Source organism: Carlito syrichta, unplaced genomic scaffold (genome assembly GCF_000164805.1).
Source record: "Carlito syrichta isolate Samal-C Ts95f unplaced genomic scaffold, Tarsius_syrichta-2.0.1 Scaffold311317, whole genome shotgun sequence".
Lineage (NCBI taxonomy): Eukaryota > Metazoa > Chordata > Mammalia > Primates > Tarsiidae > Carlito > Carlito syrichta.
In genome coordinates, this window is record NW_007255413.1 from 546758 (window position 1) to 556905 (window position 10148).

At 37.3% G+C, this 10148-nt stretch overlaps 1 pseudogene; it reads left to right on the forward strand.

Annotated features, from left to right (window-relative positions):
- Positions 1–1024: 1024 nt before the first annotated feature.
- Positions 1025–1443, forward strand: LOC103271143 (annotated as a pseudogene).
- The last annotated feature ends 8705 nt before the right edge of the window (positions 1444–10148 follow it).

A 10148-nucleotide genomic window follows, 5' to 3' on the forward strand; every position in this document is an offset into this window, starting at 1 on the left:
GATATTTTATACGGCAAAAGATATAATCAAGTCTCTATCTCATGTATTATTATAAGAGAAAGAAAGAAAAGGTGGATATCATGTGACCATAGAGGCAGACTGGTGTGATGAAGATACAAGCCAAGGAGGTCCTGGAGCCACCAGAAGCTGGAAGATGCAAGAACAGATTATCTCCTAAAGCTTTTGGGGACCGGGCTCCGTGTCTCTGCCTGTAATTCCAGCAAATTGCGAGGCCGAGGCGAGTGGATTGCCTGAGCCCATGGGTTTGAGACCGGCGTGGGCAACTTGGTGAGATCTCCTCTCTACAACAAATCAAAAATTAGCCGGGCATGGTAGGATGTGCTTGTAGTTCCAGCTACTTGGAACGCTGAGGCAGAAGGATCACCGGAGCCCAGCAAGACAATGCTGGGGTGGTCGTGAGTGTGCGTGCCACTGCCCTCCAGCCTGGGTGACAGAGTAAGACTCCAACTCAAAACAACAAATAAAATAAAATAAAGTTTTTGGGGTGGCATGGCCCTGCCAACACCTTGTTTTCAAATTATGACCTCCAAAACTGTGAGAAAATTAATTTCTGTTTTTGTTAAGTCACCAAGTTTGTGGTCACTTGTTTTAGCAGCCATTGGAAACTAATACATCTATAAAGGAAGCTTTAGCAAATATAGCCCAATGACAAGACTCTAAAATTTTGGCATGACACACCAAAGGCATGTCACACTTAATGGATGAGCAACTGAATGTACTGCTTTTGGCTTCTACAATTTTTGTAATCTATATCCTTCCATATGATTTGCTTGTTCCTTTGTATTGCTCTTTGTTGTTTAAAAACATGTTCCATTTTTCCTGCTGGAAACTTGAGGTCCCCATTTCTTATTTCTGGAGTTCCACCTACAAATTACACAAGTGCAGGCATTCGGGCTTGGGTAGCCTGGGGGCCGATCCCATGTTCGGCTGCGCAAGCTTCTGCGTTGGTCCATGGTCAGGGCGGGTGGCAGGACCCTCCGAGGACCTGCACAACGGCTGCACCATGGTCCATCTCACCATCCTCCTCTGCAAGGCCTACCATGGAGGCCACCTGACCATCCTCCTTGCCCTGGAGGGCGGCACCAACCGGCCCTTCTTACCGTATTCTGGCTGCGTGCAACAAGTGTTCCAGAGATGTCCATTTTGCAGAGCAGTCGGGCTCCTAGGATCCACTGTCCAACAATCACGGAGAAAAAATAGTTGCCCTCCACCTGGACAGGATCTGGTGTTGGATTGGCTGTGGAGCCCACCTCTCCAAGCCTATGGAAAAGCTTCTGGGTCCTTCTGGCTTGTCCCCTCTGCATCCAAAGGATGATCACAAATACTGAGAAACTGCGAAGGAAACCGACACATGAACTCCTCTTAGCTTCTCTGAAAACGGATACAGGAGCTGCAGAAACAGTAACCAGCTGCCTTCAGTGAACCCAACCAGAATGGGGTCAAGGTTCTCTAAAACACTCTTGCAGAGATCTTAATTTTGTTATATCTGGAGGTCAATAAATGGAGTTTTCTGTAAGAAAAAAAATTACTAATGCAGCAAGAAGAGCAATGTTGTAAAATAACTATGGATGAATCAGAAAGCCTGGAAGAATTCTGAGACGTAACAAGATACAGAAGAAAATTATTTGTGGCTGGATACTCCATGGTGACCTCCTCTCTAGAATTGAGTGGACAAATTGAGATGTAAAAATAAAAAACTTTTGAAAGTAAGCTTTCTGTTGAAAGTAAGCTTGCTGGGTTCAAAGCATATCCCAGGGATTCGAGAACAATAAGAATTACTGCTCTGCTCTGTGCCATTTACCAACATACAATCATTACTGTAATTCCAAATATTGTATCTCAGAGCAAATTAACAGATAGGGTGGGGCATAACCAGATGGGAGCTGCTTAGTTGATAGGAAAAGAGGGAAGCCTTGCACTCATTGACCCTGGTGTTGAGAGTATCCATTCTGTCTGGGCAACAGCCGATTAATTAAAATATGTGAACATGAGTTGAATTTATGATTTTCTTTGGTTCATTATTCTATGCAGTTAACGCTCTTTTTATTCCAATTGTCAGTTAATAATTCAATTTTTCTGACAAGATACTTACTTGGACACCCATCTGTGCTAAACCATTCAGAAGTAGTGTTTTTATTGATTGCAAACTTAACATAAAACACGTGAGATGTGAGACAAATGTTTCAAACACAATGAGATGTTCTTCATGATGACTCCTTATGTTACAGCCTGATCCAGTCATCCGCTGCTTCCTTTGTGGTCAATCAAATACCAGAGGCAGAAAACTGGGAGCTGCACGGAGTTTTTTTCTGATACCATGGAATCAGGGAACAGACTGTGTCTCCACCAAAAACCTGTTCACTTAAGCAGAGTTTTCATCCAGTACTTAAAGCAAAACATACAGTTATTTATCTTTTCCCCACTATTGATTAGAAATGACTACGTCTTATGACTATTATTCAGTTTTTTCTTTTCTTTTCTTTTCTTTTCTTTTTTACTTTTTAAATTTTTTCCCAACATAACTATGCTGACAGAAATACACTCATATTGGTTAATAGAATGCAATTTAAGTTTAACTTGTCCTACACAATTTGGACCAAAAGCTTGGTACATAGCTTAAGATTTTTAAAAAGGATTGGCAATCTGGCTTATTTTTATGTATTACAGATGTATAAAAGATACTCCATCAAATGCTGCTAAAAAAAGGCAGCAAAAACCTTGAGAAATTTACCTTTGGTTTGCCCAGAAAAGTAAGACTATTGGAGACTATTTACATATGAGTGCTGATAAAAATGGAAATCCAAGTAGATATCACCGCCTGTCATCCTACGAGTGTTGACAATGGAAGGAACACCTTGCCTGTAGCATACTGTCACTTCGGGATGGAAGAAGCTTAATTTTTATTTTGTGCAAATCAGAAAAACAAAATTAGTAGCCCACTTTCCTTGTTGACCTCAGTCGATGAAGTGAGCAGATTAATTCAGATTGAAGAAATGATCTGAATCTTGGTTGTGTAGATTTACAATCTACATGCAACATTAAATCAGATAGCTTTTCCAGGTTCTCATGTGTACATATGCTCCCTCCCACCCCCTTCCTTATCTATTAGTTGTTGAATTTTGTAAGCTGGCGTTGAAACATTACAACAATGTATAGTTGCACCAATTTTATAAACATATACAGTGCAATATGTGTTACTTTTTTGAGGCAGTTTCTTTCTTAATCGGTGTTTAGAGTCCGAACGGTTACTGTTACAAACCAGTGCTCCGATTACATCAATCCTACCAATCTTCTAATTTACAGTTACCTTGAACATTTTGGGACCGTGTGCTTTCTAGTTGGTTACAGGGTTTTTTTGCTTATTCCGGGAGTTCTGCTTCACAAGGCTTGGTTAAACATTACACGTAAAATTAATGCAAAGACATGAAAGAAAGCAATTGTCATCTAGAGACTAAGGGAACTGATACATTTCTGGGTTTTAGAAAGTTGCTGTAGAGTCCGTTTCTTATCTAGGTCCCATGGAGGCTTTTCCAGGGACATGTAGTCTTTGTGTATGTGTCTCCTGCTTATCAGGGGGCTTCATGAAGATGGTTGTGTTCCTTCCCTTCCATACCAACAGCAATTTCTAGATCTGAGCACAGCAAAGGGTGGGACAAGGGAAAAGTGTTCACTTTTAAATTCAAACAGCTTCTACATTTAGCCCGACTCAGCTTAATGCAAGTTTCTAAGCCTTTTCTTAATGACTGTGTTAATGGCCTCTCTTTCAACCTGTAACACTTAGTTCAACCATTCAGAGATCAAGAGAAAAGTGATTTAAAGAATGAGCAAAGCAAAACTAAGCCAAAGAAATAAAATGTTATTAGATAAGAAGAAGATTATTTAGCTTGACTTTCTAAATTATCTCTTCTGGAGAATGTGTTTATAGCATGCCTCACATATAATCTTATCATGTATATGTAATCATTGCATAGAAGAACCCTAAATATAAGATTTAACTAATTTTCCAAAGCATTTGAGGAATAATATTGGAATTTTCTGAAATCTGTTTTCTAGAGGGAGAATTTATTTTTGATATTATTTGTGTTTAAGTTTCTGTAGTGCCTTATTGCTTATAAAAGACAAAATGCTAAGCCATTTGGGGCACTGTTTTAAATAATTTAAAATCTAACATTAGATAAGGTATTGAAGAAACATAGCATTTTATGATACATGATATCTATTGCTAGATGGTGTAATCTTTTTTCTTTTCAAGATAGTTGATATAAAAGTTAACTTTGCACTTCTAAAAGTTTAAAAGAGAAGTGGGTGATATGGTACTTTACATGGAAAGTTTCCAAAATAGAGGTTAGTGTCAGAAATTCTCAAAGCTAGCTTAGTCTATTTTAGCAGAAAAAGTGGAAACTTGAAGCCACTGGCAAAAACATTTGAACAAATGACAGGATTGGTCGTTTTGAAGTTATAAAGTCTTCAGCTGGAGAGGATCATAGATCATTCTGGACAAGCACTCTCACTTTAGGCAGGAGGGGACTGAGGCTTCGCCCTCACTACACTTGCAACTCTTAGAACTGTGGGTCCCATTCCACACACAAATGCACTGTCAAGGGATAATTCATTCCTAAAACAAGTATTCAACACTTATATTATGTCTCAGACACTCTGTAGGACCTGAGAAATTAAAAGAGCTTGCCTTCTGCTAGAGAGAAACCAGAATACAAATAATTACAGAGACTATGCTGTGGGAATAACAAAGAAGTTTATTTAGATTATAACAAAGATTCAACACAGGGAGGGTAGGACGCACAGGAAACAGAGACGTATGGACAAAAGCACACAGGCCAAGCTTTCCTTGTCTTTGTTGTCTATTTTATCTTGGACATTCCACTTCCTGCTGTTTCATCCCCTAGATGACACATTCCCCAGTTTCACGTCTCCCTCTGTCTTCTCTCCTCTCCCCTCTTTCCTCTCCCTTTCTTTCTCTTACACCTAGCCTTTTGAAACACTTGCCCAGTGATTGGCAATTTCCATCACATTCGCAATCTCTTTTTAAAGTTGCTCTGATGTTCTGCCCTTGAGTATGTTGGCTATTCTCTTAGGACATATTGCGTCTCTGATTGCTTTTTTCGATGGAGTCTGTCCACGTACACGCCAGTTATGACAGCATCAAGAGGAGAGTTCGGTATCCTTTTTCTTTTTTTCCTCTGCCTCTAGAATTTCCCACAACTTTTCAACTATTAAAATAAAAGAAGCAAATCTGCTCTTTCGAGGCTCATATTCCATCACCCAGTGAACTCCACTTGGACAGTAAAAACGTTAGCATCTGGCTCAAACTATATCTTTTTGCACCAACTTCTGTTATCTTGATTGAAAAGATTTTGGGTAACATGCTGATCGTTTAGTTCTTTACCTTTCCTTAACCAATTAGTTATTCTTTCGTTCCCGTAAAAATAAATAAGGCGATCATGTGAACAACTGAATAACGTTTTATATTCATTTTTGTTGAAATGATAATGTTTTGGATATATTAGGCTAAATATAGTATGTTATTAAAATTAAATTTACTCCTTTTAATTTCCTTTAATGCGGTTACTATAGACTTTAAGGTCATATATGTGGCTCTTTTATCTCTTTTGGACAGTGCCGATATAGACCTTATTAACTTTCTTATTCGATTCATCTTAATTACTGAGACAGATGAGCTAAAATAAACCTTGTGAATTCACTTTTCCATCTATATATTGTTACGTTTTATATTGGAAGCACGTATATTATTTGATGAAAACTGTTTTAAAATCATTCTACTTTCCCTGTGAATTAAACATTTTGTAAATCAGTAGTCTTATGTCTGCTGCTGCCTTTTCCACAGAACCAGTTTTTGTTTTGTTTTGTTTTTCTGTTTTTTGAGTTGGGAGTCTCACTCTGTCACCCAGGTCGGAGTGCAGTGGTATGTTCATGGCTCACTGCAACCTCGACCTCCTGGGCTCATGTGATCCTTCCACCTCAGCCTCCCAAGTAGCTGGGGCTACAGTTGCACTCCACCAGTCCAGCTAATTGTTTGTATTTTTAGTATAGATGAGGTTTCGCTGGTCTCCAACTCCTGGGCTCAAGCAATCCTCTTGGCTTGGTCCCCCAAAGTGCTGAGACTACAGGGTTGAGCCACCATGCCCAGCCCATTAAGCCAGTTTTGATGGATATGAATATATTGATTTGGAGTAGATTTTGTTATCCTTCCAATTCTTCACTTCTTTTTTAGTAACTGGATCATGTATCCACACCCTTTTTCCTGCACTACCTTCCCAAGGCAATCAAGCTATACTTCCTCTTGCTTGAGATTTGCTTTGGTCCATGGGAATTTAGCAGATTATGCAAACTGAAGCTGAATGAGGATTTGTACAATTGAATTGATGAGCCCACAAGGCCAGAGCCAAATTGCAACATCTGCGTCCAGCCAAGACCATCCCAACTGTAAAAGGAAGCCTACCAGAGATCAGCAGAACTGATCAGCTGATGCTCTGTTTACAGCTATACTTTGAACTGTGCAAAAGGTGTTTGCTTTGGAACTTTTAGGATTGTTTGTTTTTGGTATTATTGTGTACTTGATTCAATATACTAGACAAGTTTGCTTTGGGCTAATATTGCCTGGCACTTAATATCATTTATTGGGAAAAAAATATTTGTTGTGACCTTATATTTTAAACTTGCTTCTAAAAAATAGGTAAATTTTGAAAATCTGTCCTAAAATATTTTTAACTTGTTAACTTTTACATTGATTATACATACTAAGATTCGACTTGATTTTTTTTTTTTTTTTAGTTTACAAGCAAAGTTTATTTAGAAAGTAAATTAGGGAAAGAGGGAGAGAGAAGATTCATCTCCGCAATGTAGGGACGGGAGCAGAAACCAAGAAACATAGTTCAAAGAGCCATGTGGACACACAAGAGTTCAACAAAGCAATAGCCTAGACTTGATATTTTTTTTTTTTTTTTTTTGAGTTGAAGTCTCACTCTGTCGCCCAGACTGGAGTGCAGTGGCTGCTCCTGGCCACAGCAGCCTCAACTAGACTTGATTTTTTTAACTGGTTTTTGTTTGTTTGTTTTTGCTCTGCAATTTGTCCCATCTATGCAACTTTTTTTCTCTTTTTTTTTGAGTTGGAGTTTCACTCTTGTCACCCAGGCTGCAGTGCAGTGGCATGGCCACCACACGCAGCCTTGACCTACTGGGCTCAGGCAATCCTTCCGCCTCAGCCTTCTAAGTAGCTAGAACTATAGGCACATGCCACCACACCTGGCTAGTTTTTGTGATTTATTGTAGAAACGAGGACTCACCAAGTTGTCCAGGCTGGTATCGAACCCCCTGGGCTCAGGCAATCCTCTTACTTTGACCTCGCAAGGTGCTGGGATTACAGGCTGAGCCACCTGCCCTGCCTGACCTGTGCTACTTTTTAACCCTTTTCTTTCTTGGTTTTGTTCACCTGGAACTATTTCTTTTCCTGAGATGGCTTTAGGAAACATTTTTCCTTTTCTTTTTTTTTTTTTTTTTGAGTGGGGATCTCAGTTTGTTGCCTAAGCCAAAGTACTGCAGCTCAATCATGGCTCACCACAGACTCAAAACTCCTAAGCTCAAACATTCTTTATGCAGGTGGGATGGCAAACCTGGCTAGTAGGAAACAGTTTCATATAAATTACAAATTTTTCAGTTGTTTTGGTCAACACATCAAACATACTAGTCTATTTCTTCTGGTTTCATATTTCTGCTGAGTAATCATGTTAGTCTAATCACTTTTTTGTGTGGGAAATCCTTCCCTTGAATTGTTTTTAATATATTTTTGTCTTTGGCATGCTATAATTTTATTATGTTGTATCAGATACAAATTCATTTTTAATTAATTCTGCCTGACATTTCTGAACTTGATAATTCTTTGTTTATTGTTTATGAAAAATGTATTATCTTATTGAACATTGCTCTGCCACCATTCTCTATATTTTTCTCCTTAAGGCACCCTGGTTATATGTAGATAAGATACTTTCACTTAATCCTCATGTCCCTTGAGATCGCCTTCATTTTATGATTTTTTTTTTAAGTTTGATTTTGGACACTGTGCTACATTCTAGAAAGTATACTGCAGATCTTCTAATTGCTCACTGTTCTCATCCGTTTATTTAATATGCACATATCTATTACCAAATATTTACTTTATTCTATTTTTTTCATTTCTAGTAGATCTATTTATTTTTTATATCTTCCATGTGTGTTTGTGATGTCTCTTTTCTTTATCACACTTATTTCATATAAAGCATTCTTATGTATGTTCTTAGTTATTTTACTAGTGTATCATGGTGGATCTGATTCTATAGTTTGTTGTTTCTGATGAGTCTCTCTCATGTTTTTCTTGGTATTTTATTTCTTAGCGGTTGTTCCATGAGAACTGTGATTAAGAGGTATTTTTCCAGAGATGATTTGAGTTTGCTTTTGCCAACTACATGGGCCACTAATGAGATGGAGACTTTCAATAACCAGTTGGATATTTACAGTCAGAATTCTAACCCAATCTATGGGAGTACTTGCACTGAAAATTCTCAGGGGAGACAGCTCTAACCAGAAACATGACAGAGAAAAGCAAATTTCTGTCAAGAGTGAATTTCTTATTCCAGTTCATCACTGATAATTTCACCTACCTTAGATTACAGAAGTTATGCTTTTGCAGAAATTTGACAGTTAACAGGTACAAAGTTTAAAAAGAATAATGCAGAGCAGAATTAATAGTAATATGATACCCTCAGTTTGCATAACTTGTTTTGGCAAGTAAGCTAGACCTAAAGGCAACCAACTAAACAAATCAAATGATCACGAGATATTATGTGAGACCTGTTGCACATTTTTTTCTTTTTTTATAATTGTGTCTCAACTTCCCCCAGAAGAGTTTATCCAGAAACAGCATGTGGTATCAGCAATAGCACAGAATTCAACTTGCTCAGCCAGTAAATAGTGAAGAGTCATGTATGTAAAACCACTCTAGCAAGAAAATTAAATGAGTTCTGCTGTGTGGAGCTAGCCTTTGCAGTGGAGTCTGTAAAGATTCCTAGAGTATCAAGTAGGTTTGTAATCATCTCTTCATTTGCAGCATGAAACCATGATTTAAAGGAAAAAAAAAACTCTAACAAAGGATACCAAGTAGCTCAGGTTTGACCTTTTGATGTAGTGAAGGGGACTAGTCCAATAATTACCTTAGTGATCCACTTTGGACCTATTATGTACTGACAACAAAAGTGGTAAAATATTCTAGTCTACACTGGCCTCCCATTACCCAAGTACCTAAACAATTAGTGTCCCAAATTGAGTCTTTCCATCTGTAAGTTTAAATGCATACAGAAGGAGTGAATATGATTGTGTTAGAGGTAAGACTTCTACATACAGTTGAGTTAACTGTATTCCTTTAGTTTATTTTCTTTCTAACAAATAGTCATTTTACATTAGGACAAAATTACTCTCTTTATCCCTTAATCAAAATACATCTTCCATACCTGTTAGTTTTGCTTACCAAAAACATGTTTCGCTTTTCTTACATATGCAAATATTTTCCTTTTTATTTCTACTTTTAACTACCGCATATTAATTGAAATTGTTTAACTGTCAGTAACCTTGATTTCTATTTAAAACTGAGGAAGTAAGCAATTGCAAACTGTCATATATCGACAATTTATGAATACATACTTCATAATTTCTAAAAACATATGTTCCTCATAGAACAAATTTTTTCACACTTACTAACAGACCCAAATATGTTTAGCTTTTATATTCTACAAAAAATAACATGACAAATTGCTTATATGTTAAAACAGATGTTTAACAATCAATCTTACTTACAAACTACTCAAATATTTTATAATTTTTTTTATTACTTTATTTAAGATTACTTTAAGATTTCAGGTTACTGCAAGTTTATCTATAAACATTTACTTCATTTACATTCACCTAATTTCCTTTTTTTTTTTTTTTTTAACAATTATGTCTGTATTATTTATGGGACACAAGACTAGCCATCATCTTAAGTTAGTTTTTGACAAATCAGGCAAGTGTTTACAATATCACAGAAGCAAAAAAACTAATTTATTTTCAGTGTATATTCTACT